We start from the raw sequence: 20,314 nt of genomic DNA, 5'->3' as shown, positions 1-20,314 counted from the left end.
ACAGCTAGCTCCCGTGGGATGTCGGCGCGAGGCACCGGCCTAGGAAGATCACCGTCCTCCGGCATGCCGAGATGGTTGCCTTCGGAGGGATCCCCTAGCTCGATGTGGAAACATTCGCGGCTTGGGCCGCAGCTCTCGTCGTCAAGGCTACGGCTTCCGTCGGAACAGTCGGAGAGGCAGTAGTCACATGCGGTCATGAAGTCCCGCATGGCACTGGGGTTGCCAAGTCCGGAGAAATCCCAACAGATGCTGGGATCGTCATCTTCCTCGGACCCAGAGGGCCCGTAGGTTGAGACGTCCGTCAACCGGTCCCAAGGCGACCGCATACGAAACCCCAGTGGGGTTGCACTCGCCTCAATGAGAGCGCCCGCCAAAGCGAGGTCGTTTGGCGGGTTGAGGCCGAGTCGAAATGACGTAAGATGGGAGTTAGTCGGTACCTTTTGGTCGACGAGGAGCGACGTAGTCACATCGGGGACTAGTTGCACCGTCATCCCAGGTACGAGGGCGACGTCCTGTAGGCTTTCCGCGAGCGCGCTGGCGTCGTCTTCTTGCTCGGGGTCAGCGTGTCGCGGGGGGATGGCGCTTGCCTTCGTCTCGAACGCGAGGTCGACGTCCGGCGTGCCTTCCGTCGGGGCGTCGGGGGCGTCGATTCGCTCGACGGCCGACAAAGCGCGGCCTCCCGCTTGGCCTTGATGGCCCCGCCTCCTCCTCCGTTGGCGGGGGAGAGGGCGGAGCGAGCTCGAATGTTGTTCTTCCACCACGCGGGGAAGATGTCGTCGATTCCGCCGCCGGCGGGCGGGTTGTCGGCCGCCATTGTCGTTGTCGCGCGGCGGTGGAAGGAGTATCATGTCGTAGCTGCCGTCGAAGGACATGAACTCAAGACTCCCGAAACGAAGTACCGTCCTGGGCCGGAGAGGTTGCTGGAGACTGCCCATCTGGAGCTTGACGGGAAGCTGTTCGTCAGCACGCAGCGTGCCCCTACCTGGCGCGCCAACTGTCGGCGTTTCGAGACAGGGGGGTCCCTAAGCCGACGAGTGAGTGTGCTGCGTGCCCCAGCCCAGATGGGTCGAGCGCGTGGGCGAGCGCGAAGGGGGGAGAGGCGAGGTGGCCGGAGACGGGCGTGAGAGAGGTGGAAGTCCCGCGACCTTCGTGTTCGTCCCGCGCCCAGGTCGGGTGCGCTTGCAGTAGGGGGGTTACAAGCGTCCACGCGGGTGAGGGAAGCGAGCGGCCCCAAGAGAGCGCCTGCCCCGTCCTCGGTCCCGCGCGGCCAACCTTCTTTAAGAAGGCCCTGGTCCTCCCTTTTATAGCCGTAAGGAGAGGATCCAGGTGTACAATGGGGGGTGTAGCAGAGTGCTACTTGTCTAGCGGAGAGAGAGCTAGCGCCCTAGGTACATGCCAATGTGGCAGCCGGAGAGGTCTTGGCACCTTGCTGGCGTGATGTCGTGGCTGTCGGAGGAGCGACGGAGCCTGGCGGAGGGACAGCTGTTGGAGCGGTCGAGTCCTTGCTGACGTCGCCCTGCTTCCGTAAGAGAGCTGAGAGCCGCCGTCGTCACAGAGCTCGTGGAGCGCCATCATTGCCCATCCGGCGGAGCCGGTCGGATGGGACGCTGGTCTTGTTCTCCGTGACCCGAGTCGGCTCGGGGTAGGATGATGATGGCGCTTCCTGTTGACGTGGCGGGCCTGTGCCCTAGGCAGGGCGACGTGGGGGCTCCTCCGAAGCCGAGGTCGAGTCTGTCTTCCGTTGCCGAGGCCGAGCCCGAGCCCCCGGGTCGGGCGAGGCGGAGATCGTTTGGCCGAGGCCAGGGCGGAGTCCGAGCCCTGGGGTCGGGCGAGGCGGAGTTTCGTCGTCTTCTGGGTCTTAGCCCGAGTCCGAGCCCTGGGGTCGGGCGGAGCGGAGTTCGTCGTCTTCCGGGTCTTAGCCCGAGTTCGAGCCCTGGGGTCGGGCGGAGCGGAGTTCGCCGTCTTCCGGGTCTTAGCCCGAGTCCGAGCCCTAGGGTCGGGCGGAGCGGAGTTCGCCGTCTTCCGGGTCTTAGCCCGAGTCCGAGCCCTGGGGTCGGGCGGAGCGGAGTTCGCCGTCTTCCGGGTCTTAGCCCGAGTCCGAGCCCTGGGGTCGGGCGGAGCGGAGTTCGCCGTCTTCCGGGTCTTAGCCCGAGTCCGAGCCCTGGGGTCGGGCGGAGCGGAGTTTCCCATGGCGCCTTCGGCAGGGCCCGACTGCCTGTCAGACTCACTCTGTCGAGTGGCACTGCAGTCGGAGTGGCGCAGGCGGCGCTGTCCTTCTGTCAGACTGGTCAGTGGAGCGGTGGAGTGACGGCGGTCACTTCGGCTCTGCCGGGGGGCGCGTGTCAGGATAAAGGTGTCAGGCGACCTTTGCGTTAAATGCTCCTGCAACCTGGTCAGTCGGCGCGGCGATTTAGTTAGGGTTGCTTCTAGGCGAAGCCAAGGCCTTGGGCGAGCCGGAGGTATGTCCGCTGTTAAAAGGGGGGCCTCGGGCGAGACGGAAGTCTCTTCGAGGTCGGCTGCCCTTGGCCGAGGCTAGGCACGGGCGAAGCGTGATCAAGTCACTCGTGTGGACTGATCCCTGACTTAATCGTCCCCATCAGGCCTTTGCAGCTTTATGCTGATGGGGGTTACTAGCTGAGAATTAGGCGTCTTGAGGGTACCCCTAATTATGGTCCCCGACACACATGATCTATTAAATCAACTAACGGTCTAGTTTTAATTGCCTAAATTGCATGGGTCCTCTGAAAACCATACCTTTTCAACCATGACCTAGATTGTAGTGACTCTCGAACCCACGATCTCGTAGCGACGCGTAGAATATTCTTATGCAGATTGTTCTTATGTTTGGTGTGATGTTAATTTTGCCTATACCATGTTTGTTTGTATTGCTACGACTAGCGCGAGGTTACGTATCATCAAAGAGCAAGTTGGTACCTGAAATCTCAAGTGCCAGGCAAGTTGTGCCCTTTATCACTTCTTTTTACCCAGTCATGTTCTGATTAATCATAATGATCTGCATAGGTTAATTTTGATGGGACCCAATAGGTTATCCTAGTTTGATTATCTTTATACCTTGTTTGCCACTGAATCTTTGGGTAGTACCTGCTATTGCTTTATGTGGTTATGGGTATGGAGATACATTTTATTCATGATTATACTTTTATTATCAGTTGTTTATTACTGTTCATGATAAGATCATTATGTTAATTGGAACATGGAGAACCACCCGGGAAAACAGTGCTACCACAAGGGTTTAATGGGACGCCCTTGGCTGATTAATTAGGAAAGCTAGTGGATGACTACCTTACCCAAAAAGGGCAAGGGCAGTAGGGGAGTGGTCAGTGTAGGGAGGCCCTTGGGATGATTTTGCTGCGATGGCGGTCATGCGAGGGATTCCTGCATTGGAGCTTCCTATAAACTGTAGCGGGTTTTCTGAAACTAGTGAAACTTTGTAAAGGCCTCGTATTGTTACCCTGCCTCGCCTCCTCGGTAGAGGTGTATGGGATTGGCCGTCTCTTGGCAGATGGGTAACATGACTTGTGGGTAAAGATGCGCAACCTCTGCAGAGTGTAAAACTGGTATACAAGTCGTGCTCACGGTCATGAGCAGCTCAGACACTCACATGATTAAATTATGGAACTAAATTCAATTTGTCATATGCATTGCATCGCAGGTGATGTTGTTACTTTTGTTCTACTACTTTATTGGTTTGGTATTTACTTATACTTAGTAATTGCTAATAAAATTTTGACCAACTTTAAAAGCAATGCTCAGCTTCAACCATCCCCTTTGGTAAGCCTTACACTTCACATGAGCTTCCACCTTTGGCGATTTCATGCACATTATTCCCACAACTTGTTGAGCTATGAACATATGTGAGCTCACTCTTGCTGTCTCACACCCCCACAGGTCAAGAACAGGTACCATAGGATGAGGCGCATGGAGGTTGCTGCGATGTGTTCGTGAGAGGTCTAGGTCGTCGTCTCCCAGTCAACTTTGGGTTGCTGGACCGTTGTCTCCGTATAATGTAATTATTTATTTATTTTGTACATAACTCCTATTATATAGTAAAGATGTGACATTCAATCCTGTGCCACTATACATCATATGTGTGAGACTTGGTCCCAACATACCTGGTGTTTTTGTTCGCGCCCGGGTCTTGGTGCCCCTAAAACCCGGGTGTGACAGCATCAACGCATCCAGCGGTCCAGCATGGAGGCACGGGCCCACACGTCATGTAACCGGCGCGCCGTTTACTACGTGCAAGAAACTGCACCGCCACTTACGCCAATACCGCGCCTTCTCGACTGCGGAACCGGTGCCACGACTCGAGGAAGCCCTGTGCGTGACCCAACAGTGCCAATTAAATGCAACGATCATAGGTCAGTCAGCCACAGGGATAGGCATGGCGTTTGGTATGGCCAAAATGGGCCGGCAGTAATTACAGCGATAGACGAGCAGAAGCAGCAGTCAAGTCGCATGCAGGCTCGCGTCCCCTCCAGAAGCGGCAGGAGAGCCCTCTCCCACGGAGTAAAGACGACGCGCCCGTGTTCCGTTCCTCGAACGACTCATGCATGCGCAACGGGCGCCCCGCGAATCGCCCGTCCCATCGCATTAACTCCCTGGCAGGACAAGCGACGTCTCTAACAAGCGGAGCAGGCGTCGTTTCACCTCCGCCATGATGACCGCGTCAAAAAAGGTTCGCCACCTTAGTTAAATTCATATCCTTTTCCTCTTCCTCTTTCTCTCTCTTGTCATAGGGACCGGGAAAGGGGATATTTCGGAAAGGATCCTTCTCGGCGAAGGAAGCGGGCCCCGAGCCCTCCTACTGATCAGGGGTTCGAAGACTGGCCCCTCGGAAGGGTTCGACAGCCGCCCCAGAGCACTCGGGCTCCGCGCCCATTACTGATCAGGGGTTCGAAGGCTGGCCCCTCAGGAGGGTATCGACAGCCGCCCCAGAGCACTCAGAGTCAGGGGTTCGAAGGTTGCGCCCGGCGGGGTCCGGCGACCGCCCCAGAGCACTCGGGCTCCGCGCCCATTACTGATCAGGGGTTCGAAGGCTGGCCCCTCGGAAGGGTTCGACAGCCGCCCCAGAGCACGCAGAGTGAGGGATGACTCTGGGTACGTCCGTTACATGGCTGAGGCTCGGGCTACTCTCCCGAGGTACCCTAGGACATTTCCGAGACCAGCGGGAACGATTCGTAATGGAATCCCACCGGAGGGGGCATCGAGCCCTCGGACCCTGTCGAAGGGGTCTGGGTCCAGCGAATCACCTGCAGGTACTTTTGGAGCGCGCCTCTAGGCCACTAGACGACCTCTAACGAACGGGGCACGGGCGTCCACTCGGATCACCCGTTAGCAACTCACCGGAAACACCATGTTCGGCACCCTTCGAGGGCAACATGGCGCTTTCCCCCCTTCCTCCTTGTGGAAAGGCGACGAAGGGGCGTATAATAAAAGTCGAGACAGTCCTTGATCGTCCTCTCGCTCCGTGCAGAGGCTCGGGGGCTGCTCTCGCATTCGGCTACGGCCAAAACCGTTGACAGCGTCAACAAGCCAGCTCAAAAGGCTCGGATGCCCAACCATGCAGCCGGGCTGCGGCCAGACCGCGTGAGGAAACAACGAGACCAGCTGAGGCATTGCAAAACGAATTAAGACCTTAGAGGAGTCAAACCACTCCTCCGAGACCTCGGGGGCTACACCCGGCGGGTGCGCTCGCGCGCACCCACCGAAACAAAGTACAACCGAGAAAGGCCGGTCCCCTCATAAAAAAGCGCGGCAAAGCCTCCAAGCGAGTACCAACACTCCCTTCGAGGCTCGGGGGCTACTGTCAGGTACCGTAATTAGGGGTACCCCCAACACTCCTAAACTTGGCTGGTAAACATCCTCAGTGCAAACCATAAAGACTGATGGGCGCGGTTCAAGGCAAGGCTTCATCCACCGAGGGACGCGATCTCGCCTCACCCGAGCCCGGCCTCGGGCGGGAGCAGTAGTCCTGGACGAATTCACGCCTCGCCCGAGGGCCTCCTTGGGCGAGGGGCGCGCCCTCGGCTCAGGCCCAGCACGGGCAGGCTTCGACGTGAAGCGACCTTGGCCATATCGCCTTACCAGCCAACCATATCGCAGGCGCATTCAATGCAGGGATCGCCTAACACCTTATCCTGACACACGCGCCTCAGTCGGCAAGGTCGAAGTGACCGCAGTCACTTTGCCCTTTCACTGACCGATCTGACAGGAAAACAGCGCCGCTCACCTCGCTCCGACTACTGTGCCAACCACCCGGCAAAGACTGACAAACCGCCGAACTCGACCTCGGGCACAACAGGGAGCTCCGCCTCTCCCAACCCCAGGCCTCGGCCTCGGGAGGAGTCACGTCCTCGACTGACCCTGGCCTCGGCCTCAAGAGAAGTCTCTGCCTCGCCCGACCCTAGGCTTGGACCGGCCACGCGTCGAGGGATCCATCATTACCCTACTCCTAGCTAGCTCAGGCTACGAAGGAACAAGACCGGCGTCCCATCTGATCGCCCCGGTAGCAGGTAATGATGGCTCCCCGCGTGCGTCCATGATGTCGGTGGTTCTCAGCCCCCTACGGAAGCAAGGAGACGTCATCAGGGTGCCAGCCGCACCGCCAGCTATGCCTCTACAGGGTCAGGCACTTCTCCGTCAGCCACGTTAGCATGTACACAGGGCTCAGGCACCTCTCTGCCAGACACGTTAGCACATTGCTACGACCCCCATTGTACACCTGGACCCTCTCCTTGCATCTATAAAAGGGAGGTTCAGGGCCCTCCTAGGGGGGGGGGTTCGCGAGGCAACGAACGAGGGGAGGAGGGTCGGCAAGGCAGCAGACAGAGGGACAAAACCTCTCGCTCTCGCCCTCGCTCTCTCTCTCTCGACGCTTGTAACCCCTACTACGAGCACACCCCCGGGTGCGAGATAATACAAGCCTCATTTTCCCCCCTTGTGTTCCATCTTGCACCAACCCATCTAGGCAGGGACACGCAGCGACAAATTCACTGGTCGGTTCAGGGACCCCCCGGTTCCGAAATGCCGACACTATCTTTATAAGAAAGTTCCTAATGTTACTCATCATGATAAGTGTCATAATCATTCTGTTTTTCCTTTATGTCATGATGATGTATTTATAGGGTGTTTGGTTTGAGGAATGAGCTAGTCCATCATCTTCTCACACCTCACTATTTTTGTTTGGTTTGTGGAATGGAATGAGTTGATCCATCACCACCTCATTCCTCATAGTTAGTTAGTTAGTACTAATATGAGGAATGGGGTCATCCCACCAAATTTGAGGAATGAACTCATAGTTCTTATGCGATGTTTGCAACTAGCTCCTCTTATGCTCATGGTAGAAATAGGCCTAGGCGTAATCATGTGCCTAGGAAAGTATCCACTGGTCCAACTGCTATTTATCATACATGTGATGCCTCATTTGTACTGTCATGTAAAAATGCTAAAGTAGTTGCTAGAAAGTTGGGATCTAAATGCAAGAGAGACAAAACTTGCATTTGGGTTCCAAAATCTGTTGTAACTAACCTTGTAGAACCCAACAAGAGTTGGGTACCTAAAACCCAAGCTTAATTACCTTGCAGGTTTATGCATCCGGGGGCTCAAGCTGGATTATTGATAGCGGATACACAAACCACATGACGAGGGAAAATAAAATGTTTACCTCCTACATTAAGAACAGGGATTTCCAAGACACTATCATGTTTGGAGATGGGAACCAAGGCAGAGTCAAAGGATTAGGCAAATTAGCCATCACAACCGAGCATTCAATCTCTAATGTTTTTCTAGTAGAATCGCTCGGGTACAATTTGTTGTCTGTAAGCCAATTATGTCATATGGGTTATAATTGTTTATTTACAAATATTGATGTATCTGTCTTTAGAAGAACTGATGGTTCATTAGCTTTTAAAGGTGTATTAGACGGCAAGCTCTACTTAGTTGATTTCTCAAAAGAGAATGCCGATCTAGATGCATGCTTAATTGCTAAGACTAATATGGGCTGGCTCTGGCACCGCCGTCTAGCACATGTTGGAATGAAGAACCTTCATAAGCTTCTAAAGGGAGAACATGTGTTAGGACTAATCGATGTCTGTTTTGAGAAAGACAGACATTGTGCAGCGTGCCAAGTAGGGAAGCAGGTGGGAATTACTCATCAAAGCAAGAATGTGATGACAACATCAAGACCACTGGAACTTCTACACATGGATCTCTTCGGGTCCATGTCTGTTTTGAGAAAGACAGACCTTGTGCAATGTGCCAAGTAGGCAAGCAGGTGGGAATTACTCATCAAAGCAAGAATGTGATGACAACATCAAGACCACTGGAACTCCTACACATGGATCTCTTCGGGTCCGTTTCCTATCTCAGCATCGGGGGAAGTAAGTATGGTCTTGTTATTGTAGATGATTTTTCCCGCTTCACTTGGGTTTTCTTTTTGCAGGATAAATCTGAGACCCAAGGAACCCTAAAGCACTTCTTAAGGAGAGCTCAAAATGAATTTGAGCTAAAGGTGAAAAAGATAAGGAGCGATAATGGATCGGAATTCAAGAACCTTCAAATCGAAGATTATCTTGAGGAGGAAGGTATCAAGCATGAGTTCTCCGCTCCCTACACACCACAACAAAATGGTGTAGTAGAGAGGAAGAACAGGACACTAATTGACATGGCGAGGACTATGCTTGGAGAATACAAGACGCTTGAGCGGTTTTGGTCGGAAGCTGTGAATACAGCCCGCCATGCCATATACCAGCTATATCTGCATCGCCTCCTCAAGAGGACCTCATACGAACTCCTAACTGGTAACAAACCCAATATTTTATATTTTCATGTATTTGGGAGCAAATGTTACATTTTGGTAAAGAAAGGTAGGCATTTGAAGTTTGCTCCCAAAGCTGTAGAAGGGTTTTTACTAGGGTATGACTCAAATACAAAAGAGTATAGGGTCTTCAACAAATCATCAGGATTAGTCGAAGTCTCTAGCGATGTTGTATTTGATGAGACTAATGGCTCTCCAAGAGAGCAAGTTGATCTTGATGATATAGATGAGGATGAGGTTCTGACGGCCGCAATGCGAACAATGGTAATAGGTGATGTGCGACCACAGGAACCACAAGAACAACATCAACCTTCTTCCTCTACATTGGTGCATCCCCCAACTCAAGATGAGGAGTAGGCACCTCAAGATGAAGGGTTGGATCTAGGGGGAGCAAATGAAGAACATGATAAGGAGGAAGAAGTATCATGAGTTCCTTCAACTCAAGTCCAAACGACGATTCAAAGAAATCATCCAGTGGATTAGATTCTGGGTGATATCAGCAAGGGAGTAACAACTCGCTCACGTTTAGCTAATTTTTGTGAGCATTTCTAGTTTGTTTCTTCTATTGAGCCTTTCAGGGTAGAAGAAGTCTTGCAGGATCCAGATTGGGTGTTGGCCATGCAGGAAGAGCTCAACAACTTCAAAAGAAATGAAGTTTGGAGCCTGGTGCCACGTGAAAGGGAAATAGGGTCAAACCTTTTCCTAAATGATTTGGGTGGTTGAAATGCCCAACACAAATAATTGGACTAACTAGTTTGCTCTAAGATTATATGTTCTACAGGTGCCAAAGGTTCAACACGAACCAATAAAAAGAACAAGTTAGGGTTCAAAAGAAAGGAGCAAAAAGGAAACCGAAGTGCTCCCTGGTTTGGCGCACCGGATAGTGTCCGGTGCACCAGGGGCCCTACACTCCAAACTCCTCAGCTTCGGGTTTCCCAGGCGCAGCTCCGCTATAATTCACCGGACTGTCCAGTGTGCCAGCGGAGCAACGGCTGTCTGCGCACAACGGTCGACTCTGAAGGATGAACAGTGCATCACAGTAACGCAGCAGAAGTCAGAGCAGAAGGTCAGAGGGGCACCGAACTGTCCGGTGTGGCACCGGACTGTCCAGTGTGGCATCGGACTGTCCGGTGCTGCATGAGGACAAAGCCTCCAACGGTCAACTAGCTCCAAGCCCTAACGACAAGGTGACGTGGCGGCACACCGGACACTGTCCGGTGGCGCACCGGACACTGTACGGTGTGCCCATCGCCAGCAGCCTTCTCCAACGGCTACAATTTGGTTGGTGGCTATAAATACCACCCCAACCGGCCACTTCAAGGGGTGGGAGTCCAAGCAACATTCCAAGTCATATAGTTGACATATCCAAGCCCTCCCAACCACCTCTATTCATTGATCCATCCTATACACAAGATTTAGACCACTACAACCAACACAAGTGCTACAAAAGAGAGAGCAAGCAAGACAAAGCTTCTCGTGTGAGTTTAGCAATAGTGCCTTGTGAGAATCATTGAGAGAAAGTGTGTGCTAGATCTTGTGATCTTTCGCGTGTAGAGCTTTGACTCCCATTGAACTTCCTCCAAAGTTTTGGAGGCTTGTAAAGCTAGCAAGAGACACCTAAGAGTGTGGTGATCCTTGCGGGGTCTTAAGTGATTCTTGAGAAGAAGAAGAGCTCGTCGGTCTTTATGATCGGTGGAGAGAGGGAAAGGGTTGAAAAAGACCCGTCCTTAGTGGACTCCTCAACGGGGACTAGGCCTTCTGTGGCGGAACTGCCCGAATTATTCCAACTTAAGTGTCTAAGTCCCGCTTTAAAGGCTAGACCACACTTAAATGGGAATAACCCGTCAATCCCTCGGATCTAGTCCGACACGGCCACTGACAGGATCAAGTACCACAATCTCACTCGATGGTGAGTCACAGAGCAAATACAATAAACCATAAAACCATGCATGAAAGAGTATTAAATTATTACATCGTCATCGGAGTTTTGCAAAAGTAGTCATCAGTGTTCGAAGTGCAGCGGAATAAAACTAACGGTAATTAAACAGAGAGATGGGGAAGCCTGTCCCATCACTCCTCATGCTCCTCCTCAGCCGAGGCAGGGTCCCACTCGACAGTCCAACCCGGTGGCAAGATGGACGGCCAAGTCACTCCAGCAACCATTTCCTCCAGAGAACCTGTAAAAAATTATGCCACAAGCAAGGCTGAGTATACTAATACTCAGCTAGACTTACCCGGTGTGAGGAATCTACTCCTCTACCTCTAGACATGCAGCTGTTTGGCTGTGGGGTTTGGTTGCCAAAAGCACTAGCTGAGTTTCTAAGTCATGTTTTAACTTTGTCAATTTAAGTGTGACTCTCTTAAGGCTAAAAGTGGACTATCTATTCATACATGGTAGCAAGCATTATTAGCAATCAACAGCTTATATCAACTCATCACATTTCCACTTGTTACTCAATGCAGTACAATGGATCAAGCAGTCTCATTAGATGCGAGAAGCAGACGATTCGAATCGAGTTTTTATCCTTGCAAGGTAAACCTAAAACACACGACATGTAGGGGCACTCCGTCCCCACACATATCAACCGTCCCCATCGATTCCCTGGCAACAGATCAGGGCTCACCGCCTTGGCGTACAATGCCTCACTGACCCCGACTGCCGTCGTGCAGTGACCGCACTTGTACCCACCATAACCGGAATGGGAGACCACGTCTCAGGTCGCGTGAGGGGTAAAGTCTGCGGGCAGGTTCACTCAGGTACTAGGCTTACCGATTTACCATATTTGTCGGTATGAGTTTAGTACGTTCAAACGCTTGACACAGGTATCCGCACGTAAATCTGATTCCATTTTCCCATCTCGTAGACAACCAATGCCCATGGATTGTTGTCTACCACTAGTATCATAATAGTATGAAGGTGGGTACAACCAAATCCTGATCTCGCGCGAGTGCTAGAAAAATCACTCGTCTTCTACCGAGATCCTAATTAAATAAAGCAACTACTCGACCTATCATACTAGTGTTCATTTCAAAAGGATTCCTGAGATCATGCAACTAGGGTTTCAAACAATTCCTACACCTAAGTGCACAATTAATCCTACAATCATTAAGTGAAGTAAAATAGCATAAATAACAGGTTATGCATAAACCGGAGCTTGCCTTCCAAAGCAGTGGCAGGCAGGTCCTCTGGTGGAGGCTCTGGTGCTGGATCCGGGGCTACCTCCTGAGCAGCTCCTTGCTCCGGCACGAGGACGTACTCTCCGTCAGCAAGGTTACAGTCTATCGAAATGCAATGAACATTATGTCATGATTATGCAGGATTTAATAACATTATGCTAAAAGAAACTAAGTCAAGAAGTAACTTAGGGTTTCTTAGTCATGCGGGGCTTCCAGTGGGTTATGCTTATTACTTTTTAGGCTTAGGTTTTCATTGAGGATAACATAGTGAATTTGTATTGTCTTTATACATTTCAGTGGACAAATTACAAGGGTTTTAGGATGACACTAATTACCATTATTCATTTTCCTTTCTTTAATTTCTACTTATGGTTTCTAGTGTAGGTTTGAACTACGAAAGTGGTTTAATATTTTCCAAAAATTCTGTAAAAATTACAGTGGGTTGCCATTTGCTATTCTAGCCTGTTTTAAGAATTTGAGGCTCAACATATAAAGGCTATGCTTAAGACAAAAAGAATAAAAGTTGGGTAAATGGGCCACTTTGTACTACAACTCTTAATTAGAGGTGGGGTCTGTCCTAAGGGTTATTTTTGTTGGCATCTAACAGTAATAATAGGCTTCTGTGCCAAAAACCACAGAAGGCTAAGGGGTGGTTATTTAGTTATGATTTTCTAAAGTTTAATGTCCAAAAGGCACTTTCTACTACATTGTTATTTGAAAAATGTCAAACAGCAGATTTCATATTTTTCCTAAGTTCTTAATAACAAAACATTAACTATCCCAAGGGTGGGGGTGTTTTCACCTTGGGGTTATTTTTGTAGGGTTTTTCTAAGTTTTCCTTGTTTTATTCAAATAAAAGGTATCCCACTTATTTTATACTAAACCAGGGTATGATAGATTTTTCCAGTAAACTACATTGAATAAGTACCCTAACAAAAATAGGGGTGCCCTCTGGTTCATTATTTAAATCTCCTTTTCTATTTTTCTTAACCTTAAGCATATTATAGAATAAGGGGTAAAAACTAACTTAATGGAGTGGCCAGAGAGGTTTAACATTTTTAAACAAGTCAGTGGGTAGATATAAACTTCTCCAAATTTTTCTAACCCTAGTCAAATAGTACAACTATTTTTCTTTCTACTATTGAGCTTTTGGCTAAAACTATAATTAAATCAGAACCTTAAAGTTTTCTATAGTACCTAGGGGGTTTTATATTTTTCTTAAGTAGGTCACATTAATTAGAGTCTGGCAAAATTGGTTTGACCAAATTTGGTTGAATTAAACAGAAGTTATGAGTTTTTTTTAAAGTTTATGTTCAAATTAAAAACAGATTTAATAAGAGTTTCCTGGAAAAACAGTTTACACCGAGGTCCCTGGGTTTAAACTAAATCAATCCTCGCAGTTCTACCCTTGCGCCACTATTCCCCTGAGTCGCTGACAATTCAAAAAGCCCCCTGACCTTTTCTTCCTCTCACCCGCAGTCCTTCCCCCAATGTAAACAGTACTCGCGGGAAAGAAAAGGGTGGCGCGGCTTACCGGCGGCGAGATAGGTCCGGGGAAGGGCAGGGTTGGCTCGGGGAGGTTCTGGCGGTCACAGCGAGGTGTGGCTTGACGGCGGGGATGGCCGGAATCGCCCGGTCCACGTGCGCAGGCGGGTGTTCTCATCGGCGGCGAGTGTACCGGCCAAACCACGGCGATCTGGTTCAATCCAAGGGCACAGTGAGCTTCACGGGGTAACGTAGTGACCGTGTGCACAAGGAATCGGAAAATGCTCGAGTGGATTACCCGGTCCACGCACTCCGGCGGGGTTGAGAGCTCCGGCGACCGTGGACTGGCTTCTCCGGCGAAGCAGGCTTCGATTCCTCGCTCGGGGAGCTTCACCGAGGTGTGCTTACTCGTCTCAGAGGGTTGGATGGGGCTGGGGAAAGCTGGACTGGCCGGTCTACGACGGCAGTGGCTCGGGTGGCCGCGGACACACCGCGCACGGGCAAACAACGGTGAACTGGACTCCGATGAGGCTTGAGCGTGCGCGGAAGAGTGTAACCGACGCCTAGGAGGGCTTTATAGGCGCGGGCGCAGGACAGGGCGCCGGCTGGCCGTTGGCGCGACGCGGGGCGCGCGTGGGCGTGCTCTGGCAAGCTCAGGGCGCGTCGAACACGTGGAGCTTTCAATCTGCCCGTGTTCCACAGCTCACCCAAGTCGCAAACGTGCGAATCTTGGCAAAAATCCGGCGCGAGTCTTTTTCTGGCACCTAGGGCTGTCTCTCATCCATGAGCTGCCATGGCAGATATGGCCTAGGTAGGGAGATCTCTGGTCGCCAAATCGGGTGTGTCACACTGCCCACCTCGCGACAAAAACCATGCCAAGGCATGTCAAACGTCCAAGTCTCGGGCTCAGCTTTTTCCAGTGGGTGCCTTGGGTGGTATGCCACATTTTTGGTATAGGACATAGGTGGATTTGATGCCAGCTTCGAGGTGAACACAACTGATCTCTAGTGTAGGTGTAGTTTTTAACTTAGAGAGAAATAGAGAGCTCTAGCTCTCTCTCCACTTGGAGATTTGATTTGGGGTTTCTCCAGGGGTCTTTTTGCAATATTTCCTTCCCTTAATTGCTGGTTATAAGGTTACTTAAGGTTTGGGTAAAAATTACTCATGCTTTGCACACTTGTTCATTCTCTTTTCCCTCTTATCAAGGGTCTTGGGAGATAGGGTTTAAGAGAGGTCTAGGGTTCTTCTCCCCTCCTATCCAAGGTAGTAAGTGTGTAAGGATTAGAGTAATGCTTTTGGTTACTCACAATCCTTGGTTAAAATCTAGCTTTCCAAGGCCCTCATGCTTTTGCTCCTTAAGTTCTTCCACGTGTGATCATAGCCTTTAGTATCAAGGTGGGCTCTAGCCATGGTAACACCTGGGGTGTTACAGCCCTCCCCCTTAAAGGAATCTCGTCCCGAGATTTTAGGTAGAGGCCCTTGGAGGGTGCTTAAAGGTGTGTTGGTGTTATTCTTCCTTTTCACTTGAGTTTCTTCTTATTAACTGCTCTTCGAATGTCATTCTCTTTGCAACTTCAGAAGGAAGCCCTTCTTAAGTTAAATCCACAACTTAGACTATCCCGTTTATCTAAGTTTTTCTTATAATTGAATTCAAAGGGTAGGTGGGGGTGGGGTTTTGGGGTTACGTACCGACTCCTTTGGGTAGAAAGTCGGGGAAACGAGAGCGTAGAAAATCCTAAGTCTCCCATGTAGCTTCTTCTACTGAATGGTGACTCCACTGAACTTTATACATTCTGACCGACCTTGCCCGAGTTGATCTCTCTGTAAGGAAAATGGACACCGGGCCAATTGGCTAATTGAGTTTTGGTGTTTGACGAACAACACAATCCGTGAACTAATAAGTTTTCTAGTGTTTGTATTTGTAGTTCACATGATGCGAAGAGAATTGGACCAAGGCAATGAGGATGCAACACCTCAAAAGAAGACATAAAAAGATGCATAGGAGTCCAATACTCAAGAACAAAGAAGTCCGAAGAAATCAGCGAAGAAATCCAAGAAAAGGGGCTGTCAGCCAGCGCCTGGTGGCGCACCGGACATTGGTGTCCGGTGTGCACCGGACTGTCCGGTGAGACATCGGACAGTCTGCGCAGAGAGGCCACAGACAGGCGCTCTCTGGCTGTAGCACCGGACTGTCCGGTGTGCCAACGGGCAGACGACAACGGTCGGATCCAACGGTAGACTGCTACAGGCGCCAATGGTCGGCTGACGTGGCGTGCACCGGACACTGCGCAGTAGATGTCTGGTGGTGCACCGGACTGTCCGGTGCACCCGACGATAGAAAGCTGCTGCTTTCTGTCCAACGGCTAGTTGGGGGTGTGGAGGCTATAAATACCACCCCAACCGGCCATTCTCAAGTGTGGGAGCCCAAGCAACATACCAAGACACATAGTGCATATTTCCAAGAGCTCAAACACCCAAGTGCTTAATAGAATCACTCGGTGATTAGCGTAGGTGCTTTGCGAAGTGCTTAGGTTAGTTAGACCGCTTTAGCGCTTGCTCTAGGAGAACCCTAGTTAGTTGAGTGAGTTTTGTAAAACCACACAACCCTTCGGCTCTTGCGTGAGTCGTTGTAATTGTACCGAGTGGGGCGAGAGTCTTGCGAGACCGTGACAACCGCGTTTGTGTCACGGCCGCCACCGTGTACCGGAGGGAACGAGGCCCGCGGCGTTTCGGCCGGAAGCTCGATAGTGGAGACGGCGGGGAGCGTCCGAGAGGAGCCGGAAGTGGAGCACCACTTGCGCGTGGAGAAGGCCCGCAGCTCTCTACGGAGTTACTCGACCGTGGTGCTTGGTCCTCGCGTGGGCTTCCCTTTGCGTAGGGGCACCAACGAGGATTAGTCGGGACCTTGCGTGGTTCTGGATACCTCGGTAAAAATACCGGCGTCATCCACGAGAGTTTACTTCTCTACTTAGCCTTTGCGGTAGAGATAGCAACACTTAGACAAAACCTAGTTTGCACATTCTAGTTTTGATTATTTGCATAGGTTTTGCTCTAGGGATTTAATTGTGGCCTAGTTTAGTAAAAGTTTTAGAAGTCCTAATTCACCCCCCCCTCTTAGGCGTCACCCGTTTCCTACAAGTGGTATCAGAGGCGGTTTGGCTCATTTGAAACGCTTTAGCTTCACCGCTAAAAGAGCCGACGCTTTTTAGAGGAAGGGATGGATACCCATAGGCCACCACACTTCGACGGCACTAACTTCCCATATTATAGTGCTAGAATGGCTTGTTACCTAGAGGCCGTTGATCTAGGTGTTTGGAGAGTCACTCGTGACGGGATGAAACCCCTCAAGAATCCCGAGAAACCCACCACGAGTGAGGAAAAAGAAATTCATTTAAATGCTAGAGCCAAAAATTGCTTGTATGAATCTCTTAGCATGGATATTTTTAATCAAGTATTTACCTTGAAAACTGCTAATGAGATTTGGCTAAAATTGCATGAGCTCCATGACGGCACATCCAATGTCCGTGAGCAAAAACATTGCCTAGTCTTAAATGAGTATAATTCTTTTGCTATGAAAGATGATGAGCTTGTTAGAGACATGTATTCTCGTTTGAATCTAATAATCAATGAGCTCAATTCTATTAGCATTAATAAGCTAGGTGATGCGGACATTGTGAGGAAGATTATCTCCCTGCTACCACAACAAAGATATGGGAGCATCATCACCATCCTTCACAACATGGAGGACTTGAGCAACATGACCCCGACCATTGTGATTGGGAAAATCGCGGCCTTTGAGATGTCGCGAAAAATGAGTCGGGGAGAGGAGCCAACTTCCTCAAGACCATATGCTTTTGCATGTGATGAAAGGAAGGGCAAAAAGAAGGCTCCCACTCCAAGTTCCTCAAGTAAAGAAGAGGAAGAAGAAGAAAGTGATGATGATGAAGATAATCAACCATGCACATCATCCTCCGAGGAAGAAGAGACAATCCGACGCGTCGGAAAGGTAATGGGGATGATCCGCAAGATTAATCTAATGGGTGTGCCCCTGCAGGTCGAGGATCTTCTCTTTAACATTGACAGGAAAAAGCAAAGGAAGAGAGGATGCTTCGCATGTGGGGAGAAGGGCCACTTCAGGGACAACTGTCCAAATATGGCCAAACCCAAAAAGGAGAGGAGCAAAGGCAAGGCGCTAATAAGTGTTAGAACTTGGGATGATTCTTCAAGTGAAGATGAACCTCCAAGGACGCGCAGCCACCGGTCCTCGTCACGATCATCACGGTCATCACGCAAATGCCTTATGGCAAGAGGTAACAAAAGCATTCCATCCTCTAGTGATGAAAGTAGTAGTGATGATGAAGGTGAGGGAAAGCCCTCTCTAGATGAGCTTGCGGAAGCCGTAGAATTTTTCGAGGATGTTTGCACTAAGCAAAAAGCTCAACTTAAAACTTTGAAAAATAAGTTGGTTAGCTCTCAAAATGATTACAAAGGTTTGCTAGAAAAATTTGAAACTTTTGCAAACTTAAATAGTGAGCTATCAACTAAAATTGAGCTATTAGAATCTAGTGCTCCATCCACTGCTACCGTTGATAGCCTTATTAAAAAGAATGAAAAACTTAAGGCTAAGTTAGCTAGCTCCCAAGAAGCTATTGAAAATTTGCTAGAAAAAATGGAAATTCTTAGTATACACAATAATGAGCTAACTACTAAGCTAGAAAACATTGGTAGCACCCCAGCAACATCTTTAATTGAAGTGCCTGAAATATTTATGAAAGATGCTTCTACTTCCTGCTTTGATTTAATTGATGATTCTAACCCCTGCAACCAAGTCGTTGTTGAGAACATTGTTGTAGAGACATGTTCGGATGAGGTTGCAAAGGAAAATGAACAATTAAAGCAAGAAGTGGCTCGCCTTGGCAAGGCTTTGTATGACAAGAAAGGCAAAGCCAAACAAATCCGACCTCCACAGGATAACACCACTGCGGGAGTGAACAAGCCTGTAGAGGGAGAAACTGTGATTTGTAGGCTATGCCACATGGAAGGCCACAAGTCTTTCCAATGCAAGGCGATGACCGGGGATAAACAAAGGCAAAAGCTCAAGCAAAAGCCATCAAGCAAAATCTCAAACACCTACATCAAAAAGGAGAACAAAAAGGATGCTACACCATATTTGATCAAGAAGAAAAAGAATGGAAAGGTGATAGCAATCAAGGTCAACAAGCAAGCCATCAAAGGAAAAGGGGTCAAACGCATCTGGGTGCCAAAGGAAATAATTTCAACCATGAAAAGCACCAAGGAGGTTTGGATCCCGAAAGGGAAGTGAGTGGACCAAAGGTCATCGGGAAATTTGGAGACTTGGCAAAATTGGGATGTATATCATGGGATACATCATATTGGATCAAGTTTATTGCCAAGTGGGTTAGTGAAAATTTTGGACCCAAATTTCCCATCCATGACTAATGTAACTAGTTTTATTATATTTCTCGTTTTTAGATATGCGTATCTATTTATCTTTTATCTAGTTTACCTTTCTTGCCTAGTATTACATTTGTTATGTACTTTTGTTTAAAATCATGCATACTAGGTAAATCATATGGTAGGGTTGCTCGTTTTTAATTCATATACTTAAGCAAACCTACATGGCTTAAAATGTTTATTTAAGCACGGCACATAGCTTCTATATCACTCCATAGTAAATGATGCATCAATTGAAAATTTTGATTTCTACAAGTGTATCATTTAACTTATATGTGCCAAAGTTTGGATTATGGATAATTTGCCCCTCTTGATATCAAATCAAAGTGCATGTCTCCTACAAGTATTCAAAACTTGTATGCACACCTTCAGGGGGAGGTTACTCTATAATCTAACACTCTGAGACTAACATCTTTTCAAGTCTATTTCATGTGATAGTCTCATTATAAGGAAAATGAAGTCCCCGGAGAAAGACAACAATCTTCCACTGCAAAATCTCCAAGAACTCTCATATCTCTCAAGCTCACCATTGACTTTCAATTGGTATCTTTTGAGACTACATTTAGTATCATTTACATGTCTTCTCCAATATTTGATTAGACTATATTTCATATCATATGCTTCCATGTTGCTAAAAATGCATAAGTAGTTAACTCATATTCTGTTACCTATGCATAAGGGAAGTTAGTCTTTTCAAATCATGTCTTGCACCTCTAATTTTTTCATGCTTTTTCCCTAAGTAGAGGATCTCTGTCAGGGGGAGTATTTCTTCATCTCTAAAGGGAGAGAAAAACTCTTTCTAAAGGAGAATACTCATTTAGGGGGAGTAATCTTTTAAGGACTCCTACAACTGGTATCATTCATGGCTTAATTTAATACCCTTCTAGTGATATCATTTGATTCAATTCTTGTTGAGGGCAAGCTTTTATTTACTTCCTGCATGCTTTTATTGTCTTCCTTTTCAGTGGTTGATGCCAAAGGGGGAGAAGTTTAGGGACCAAAGCAATGAAAACTATATCAAACACCAAAAACACCACCAATTTAAATTTTATATCTACAAATGGTTTTTCAAGTGGTTTTGGTTATTTGGTCCAAAAATAGGAAGTAAGTGAATTATGGAGTTAGGGGGAGGCTTAAGTCCATAATATCACATTGTGGGGACAATCATGCATCTTAGCAAGTAGAATGCACATTTTCATACAAAAACTTGTATTATTTGCTTGCTTTGGTTGTGTTGTCATCAATCACCAAAAAGGGGGAGATTGTAAGGAAAATGGACCCCGGTCCAATTGGCTAATTGAGTTTTGGTGTTTGATGAACAACACAATCCGTGAACTA

This window comes from Zea mays, chromosome 1, assembly GCF_902167145.1.
Source record: "Zea mays cultivar B73 chromosome 1, Zm-B73-REFERENCE-NAM-5.0, whole genome shotgun sequence".
Taxonomy (NCBI): Eukaryota; Viridiplantae; Streptophyta; class Magnoliopsida; order Poales; family Poaceae; genus Zea; species Zea mays.
This window is presented reverse-complemented; position numbering follows the sequence as displayed.